The 7,526-nt window shown below is 45.1% G+C and overlaps 1 long non-coding RNA gene across 1 annotated transcript in view; it reads left to right on the top strand.

Moving 5' to 3' along the window:
- Positions 1–1,976: 1,976 nt before the first annotated feature.
- LOC109294453 overlaps positions 1,977–7,526 on the top strand; it is a 14,626-nt gene continuing 9,076 nt past the window's right edge. The window contains exon 1 of the long non-coding RNA XR_002096523.1: positions 1,977–2,038. This is a non-coding gene — a long non-coding RNA (uncharacterized LOC109294453). The remainder of the gene's footprint in view (positions 2,039–7,526) is intronic.

The following is a 7,526-nucleotide window of genomic DNA, read 5'->3' on the forward strand; positions in this document are numbered from 1 at the left end:
TGTTATATCATGAATATGCATGTGGGGGAGAGTGAGCGTGTTTTGTACAGAGTATTTACATTAGAAGGGCTCAGCCAAGGACTTAGTGTCCTAGATTAGAATATGCATGTTCAATGCAAAGCTGCACTTCAACACAGGCACCTTGCTCATAAATGTGGGGGCTTGTCCTTGGCTGGCGTAAATTGGTGCAGCTGCTTTCTATGATTGTTTACATTAGCAGAGAACCTGTCCCAAGATCCTTTTTTAATTAAGATAAACATGAAGGCATTTGAATACAGGTAGCTTTGAAATTTGGCATTCTTTAAACCCTAGAATAAAAATGAAAGAGGTGGGTGTGTTATTTGCAAGATCCATTGTGAGCAAGTAGAAAGTGTTTCTTTGACTAGAAAGAATGGATCAAAGATGACATGGAGATAACCCATGACTTACTAATATTTTCCTCAATCTCCTGCAAACAAAAAGAACACAGCCTACAGGTGCCTGTGTTTCTATTGCCCACTCAAACGTAGAGAAGAGCACCAGTCTCTGGAGAACTTTCCTCCACTGTTTGAATGAGCAAGTATCTTACATTTTACTGCTCTTTAATAAGTACCTTCTAACCAGATCACATTTTAATTCTGATCCCATCCTTCAGGGAGCTTGCCATGTTACTACTTCGATACTCTTCACAAATGTTTTAAGTATACTTTGGAAAAGAAGGCACTTTGGGTAGATGTAATCTCTTTTATTCGACCAACTGAGTAGTTGGAAAAAAGCCTTTTGCAAGCTTTTGGGCCCAAGCACCATTCTTCAGGCATAGGGAGTCTCTACTGTTCTGAGATCTCCAAGGAATGAAAGAAGCTGAAAGTGTGACAGGATCTCAGTGAGAATGTTTTCCTAATTTCCACCTATTTACAATGAGTAGAGAAGGGAGAGGAGGGGGAACAAGGGGGAAATAATGCCTAAGGTAAGCAAGGGAGACTGTTCTAGCTGAGTTTTCCAAGGTAGAAGAGAGGCAGTTTGTGAAAAAGTAAATAACTGGAAACTAGGAAGACAAAAGGTAGAGAAGGAGAGTGGAGGAGGAAAGGGGGCAGGGGGAATGTAAATGGTGAGGTCAGGAAGGTACCTGGTGAATCAGATGCCACGCACTTTGTAAAGTGTCATAAATCTAATGTCTATATTGAGTCCATGATTTATTTATTTATTTATTTTGTATCGGTAGGTTTATGATGTGAAGTTCATAGGCTCATCCATGAAAGGTGTTTTGTAAATTCCCTTTAAGGATTAGAACTGAGAGATCAAAGAGGAACTGCTTGTCTTGTGATGAGTGTGTTCTTTGGCCAGTTTGTTAATAAGGATACAACTAATCTTAGGGCAGCTTCTTGTGGGAACCCACTTGAAAGTTCCTTCCCATCTGATAGTGAACCACTGATACCTGTTCTTCAGGTGCAATGTTTCAACCAGTTGCGAATCCCACTAAGCCAGGGGGTTTTCAACTTTTTCTCATTTGCAGACCCCTAAAAAATTTCTAATGGAGTTGTGGATGACTTCAAATTGTAAGTGTGAATATTTGCATACTTTTGATTGATAATAGTCATCTTCTGTGGACCCCCTTAGACATAATCTACAGACCTGCCCTCCCCCAGGGCTCTGCAGACCACAGGTTGAAAACCACCGCCCAAGGCTACATTTTCCTCAATGGCATGTGAGATGGTATCAAAATCTTTAATAAAGTTATCTATCATACTAAAACAAGTCTCTCATTGACTGTTTCTCCTTTATTGTCCGAGCCAGTTATTCTGGCTAAGAAAGTAATGTAAATTGGTTTTGACACGATTTGTTCTTTACATGTTTTCTCTTTTTAATCACTTTATTATTCTCCATCTGCTTATAAACTGTTTAATAATTTATTCTAATATTCTGTGTGGTATGGAGGCTGATATACCTGTAATCTCCGTGGATTTCTTTTTTCTCCCTGTTTAACAACAGCTCCTAAGTTTTTTCCTTCTCCAGTCTGCTGGGATCCTCTACCTCCTCCAAGTGTTCTCAGAGATGACAGGTAAAGTTTTAGAGATTGCTACGGCAGATAAGTTTACTTTGCAATTTCCAATATTCCCTCTGTCTTCTGTAGTGTTATTCATACTGGGAACCATCTTTATTTGTATGGCTGGTACATACATTTAAAAGAAACCCTTTGCTGTCCAAGAGCTGCTTGACTGTTCTTAAATACAGTCCAGAAAGGACACATGGATAAGTCTGGTTCAACACTTTAAGCAGCTGCAACATGCATGAAAAATCTTTAAAATTCTTCCCCGCCCCCCAACAGAAGCTCTTCTACTTATTCACAGTTGCATTTAAAAAATAGGCCTTGAAACATAGTATTGAGGACAAGAGGGTAGATGGGGAAGGGGGGGTGGGGGAATTTCTTTCTAATTAAAGTAAAATCAATAAACTGTAGGATTTTTGTAAAGCAAATTTTACCTTCATTTTATGTATTTACCCTTATTTTATTTTGTAATTGTGATCTTAACTTTTTTTTTGCCTTGAGAAACTGCAATGGTAACTCCAGTTACTCAGTGCAGCTGCCCTCAGAGCTAATCGATGAATGCTAAATTGGAGATTGTCTCTCGCTTTTAGCTCAGATTGGAGTTTTCTCCAAGAGATTTCAATTTTATTCTCTTCAGTCCTTTTTGGCTGTCTGTCAGCCACCTGGTTTATAAAGTCCACATCCATGCCTATCCCTGCCATCTTCTTCACAGCAACTAATAAATATCCATTAATTCTCACAATTCACAATACCGTTTTACAAATAGAAGGTGGAATTCTGTCATGGCTCAGTGTAACAGAAGTCATCCCAGACTGAGATTAGAATTCAGGATGTACCTGCACAGCATCCTGGGGGGAGACTGGAGATCATACCTGGGCTAGCTTTAGCTGCCATACCTCTTACCAACAGCACTGGGTGGGTTTGGTAGGACCCTGGTAAATACTTGAGCAGTTAATGCAAGCTGTGGTCACAGTATCTTGTCTATGCTGCTGTCAGTACCTGAACTAACTAGTTTATGGTTGGCATAGCTACATCTCCACAAACTGCAGTTGCACTCCTAGATTGCAGTGTAAATAGTCCTCCAGTTCTGTGCTCAAATTACCTCCTTCTTGCCAGGTTTTTAGATCACTGCAAAGCATTCAGGGATTTTTGCCATGAACAAAGACTTACAAATGCATTCCCATATTCCGTATTTGGACCGATGCATGTTATACTAACCAACAGCATCTCATCCATTCCTTGGGCCACCTGTCTATACCTGCTTGCTGCTTCTTAAACTTGGATTTCAATCACTTTATGTCAAGAGAACGCCTTTATGCATATATATCTGCATAATGTCTAGCAGCATAATGGGGTCCTGGTCTGACTCAGGCTTCTATGTGCTACCACAATGTAGACAAAGTGCATTGCAAACACAGTAGAAGAAACTGTCACATCACAGTCATGGGTAACAAAATGCACTCTTGAGGAATGCAGGACATGTTCCACCAGGCAAAATAGCAGAGACAAGGCTTAGACCTCAACACTCCTGTATTTCTGTCCTATGCTTACTCTGCTACACAACAGTAGTTCATGGACCCTGAAGAAGTTGGACAGTTCATCCAAAAGGTTATCTGTGTTGACATCAGAATAAAAGCTCACATGATAGAACTTACAGAAAAATATTCAGGAAGCAATTAAACAATCCTGGATTTTTTCTAGTTATTTTTAGCACTGCAATTGAGTTTGAGGGAAAGCTTAGAGGTTCTCCCCCTCCCCTATTCCTTTTTCTATTATGTGTCTTTCCAGTTTTCATGTGATCGTTTCTGTGAGAAATTCATCCCTCCAGCAAGTAATAGGAAACTCTGAGATAATGAAGACTGCAGCTCCAGATAAAGCATCTCCAGGAATGAATTAGCCCTAAATGGTATTGTTCTTTTCTTCTAACTTCATGTTGATATGCAAGTGAAAACCAAAGAACCAAACACCCTGCAGGTTCACAAAGCCACTGCATGCTAAAAATTTCCAAGCCATAAAATATTGTATCCCTCAGGTAGAAAACTAAGGAGCCACATTTTTTTATTTTCCCTGCCCAGATTTGTTCTTGTAATGGGGAAACCTGCTGTGATGACATTCTCATTTCAGCAGTCTGTTTGTCATGGTGAATCTTCATTCTCTTGCAGCCTTAATGGCAAAGGAAAAAAGAAAGCAATAATGGTCACTTTCAAGTCTACACTTTTGTTCCTGCCTTTGCTGCATCTTTATTTTCTCATGTTCCCTAGCATTGCCACAGCCAGGAATAAAAAAAAAATTCTGTCTCTTAGTATGAATGGTCTGCATCATCTCTCCTTATTAACTGGCAGTTGAGACTGGCCTCCACTGTACCCAGTGTATGTCTAGGAGCTGCTGCTTTATCTTTAAGAGAATGTGCTAAGCACGGTTGCATTGTCTGTCTTAAAATGGCACACAGGGATTTGGCTACAGAAATGCCATTGATTTAATGGGAAGAATGATGTTAAATCCTTTCACTGTGAAAAGACTTAGAAGACATCTGTGAGAACACAGCAGAGAATGGGTTTATCTGTATGCTGCTTATGCTCCATAGCATATCATCTCCTCCACAGGCTGGAGTCACGGACTAGAATCTCCTCTATTGCTCGCAGGTGCCGGCAGACTTAGGTATGTATGTTGTAGATCAGCTGAAGAGATGTCGCATGCACAGAGGGCCTTTGTCTGAATGCAGCCATCCTCCCTAGTGTGTCCACATGAGCCTGCATGTGCCTCTTGAAAAGCATCTCAAACTCCTTTGAGATGCTGCAAGATACATGCCGGGAACAAAAAAACATTCCCTGTGCTGCATATTTGCAGCAGGGGGAGGAAGGGGGTGCAAAATTTGATACCTGGAAATGCAGGTATCAAAAAATACCCCAGGGGAAGGCAGGACAGGGCATGGTCCCTGGCCATGCCGTGAGGCAACCGGAAGCTTGGGTCCTCCACAGAGCCATTCTGGTCTCTATGGCTGGCCCTTGTCCTGGTGCTGAAGCACACTGCCTGCCCATGCAGGGCAAGCAACAGTTCAGGCTGCAGAGACCTAGACCTAGGCTCCGTGACAGGTCAGTAGGGGGATTGGGGAGGTAAGGGGGGGACCCAGCCCCAGCTCCCCAATTGCCCCCCCCACACCTGGCCCCAGCGTCCCTGCATGGCCTCATGGCACTGCCCCCCTTCCTGGCATGGGACAGTGGGGATTGGCCCTGGCCGCCTGGCACCCATGCTGCTTCTGCCACATCATGGGGGTGCAACCTGGTTTCATGGGGTGCTGCTCACTGTTGGGCACCTTGGGGCCGCTCAGACTGAGCAGCGTTGAGCCCTGGGTGACAGCCACAGTGGCCCCGAGCTTCCTGACAGTGTCTTGCTGATCTGGGCTGCACCCCTGCAGTGTGGCAGTGGCAGCGCTGGCGGGTGCCAGGCAGTTGGGGCCAAACCCCGCTGCCTCACACCATGTGGGGGCGGGGGCTGTGCCATGAGGCCCCGAGTGGCCCTGACAGCCGCTGCTGCAATCGGTGAGTGCAGGAATGCTGGGGCAGGCGAAGAGATGTGTGGGGCCTGGGGCCAGGTGGGGGAGCAATCAGGGAGGCTGGAGGGGTGAGCAGGAGGCTGGGACCGGGGGGGTGGCCCACTCAGAGCTGACACCTGGAACCCAGCTGGAGGCGGCTGACCTGGTCCCAAGTGGCCAGGAGGACATGATTTGACAGTTCAAAGCATGCCACCACACTGAGAACATCTTCCGGGTGATAGCTACCCAGATGGCAGGGTAGCATCACACGTGGCAGTAGTACCGCACAAAGGCCAAATGTGCAGCCACAGCCCACTGGCAGCTGGCCCAGAGGTGCAGATGCCTCTAATGGCCATACTGTCATCTGGATTTGGCAGTCGTGCAGCCTTGGGGCCACGTGCTGTCGCAGGTGGCAGCCGGTCGTAGCCAGGCAGCAGCCACCACTGCCAGACTGCTGCAGTGGGTAGAGGGTGCAGGGAACTCTCAGGGCTGGTTCAGCAGTCCAGCTGGCACAAGGGGTAGTGTCCCCAGGTACCAATTGGCTAGGCCTCAGAAGTGCCTATCTATTTGTACACCCTATTAGAGTGGGCCTTAAACCCCTTGTGGGGCTAGTGAATGAGTGGTACACCCCAGAAGCTCCTGAAAGTGAGTAGTCCTGAGCTACTTGCCAGGGCAGCTTTTTATACTGCTGAGGCCAGCACAAGGCAGGTTTTTATATGGTTGGGGCCAGCACAGGTGCTGGCTGCAGCCTCTAGCTCCCCCTGGCCACAGATCAAGGAGGAGCAAGGCAGGATTATTTTGCCCTAAGTGGCACAATTTGCCCTAAAGCAAAATGCATGTCCAGGCATGTGAGCTGAGGCAAAAAGCCCCAGCTCAAATTTGTGCCGCTTCTATTTGAGCTGCTGCAATTGCATGTGCCTGCATGTGTGGATGTGCCCCTAGAGTACACTGGTATTTGCCTGCAGTAGTTATTGTAGTGTCTCACCACTATGATGGGAGAGCAAGAAATAGCCTGTTTAACTTGAGCAAACAGCTTCCACGCAACATGCTGCTGGCTGACATCTTCCTTGGTGTAACTTACCCTGGAACAGTTTTACCCCTGCTTTTGTGCAACACTAATTCCAATAGATCAGATGAAATTACACCAGTGTCAGAGTTTGTCATGTGTCTCCTTGCTGTTTACACCTGTGTAAATGCTGATTAGTCCAGTGCATACATGTCTTTCCAGGCCCTGAGCTGTTATGAGGTTTTCCCCTCTTCTTCCCCTCCCCAGCACTAAAAGAAGCTTTGCTGCTCCTACAATGTGCAAATATCCCATTTCTTCCAGAGACCCCAGTACAACCTCCAAGGCAAAGCTAGCTATCTGCTCAACAGAGGAATTTTTAAAGTTGATTAATTCAAGCTCCTGGTAACATGTGGTCACATTATTATAGTCCTGCACCATTCCTGTACAGCTTTCCTTGTGCAGAAGCCTCAGCTGGCAGATACTGGATAGCTGAAGGCAGTTTGAACAGAAGCAGGATATTGTAAATAGTTGGCACTACAAAGCCAGACCCAGTTAGTGGATTGTACCTGTGATGTGCAGAGATGAGCGAGTGATTTGAAGTGTTTCAAAATTTCATCCTGGGCTTTTTGCTCCAGTTTGTTCTTCATTTACATTAGCAAGTAGCTTTCACTTTCACCCAAAAGCTGTGCTACTTTTCTTCTTTCTTCAGGATGCCAGATAATAGCTTCCTTTTTTACTTCCATCCAGCAGCTTGATTTGCATTGGATACAACAGTTCAATGAATATATAGGACAGTAATCCATGACTGCATCCCTGAAGTCAACTGTATGCAGCATGGGGATTCACACTCAGGATCTTTGCCAAGCACAAAAACCAAGAGCCTGTGAGCCTGTGGTACTGTTTGTTTCACGTGTGTGTGTGTGTGTGTGTGTGTGTGTGTGTGTGTGTGTGTGTGTGTGTGT

Source organism: Gavialis gangeticus, unplaced genomic scaffold (assembly GCF_001723915.1).
Source record: "Gavialis gangeticus isolate Ggan-Ray unplaced genomic scaffold, GavGan_comp1, whole genome shotgun sequence".
Lineage (NCBI taxonomy): Eukaryota > Metazoa > Chordata > Crocodylia > Gavialidae > Gavialis > Gavialis gangeticus.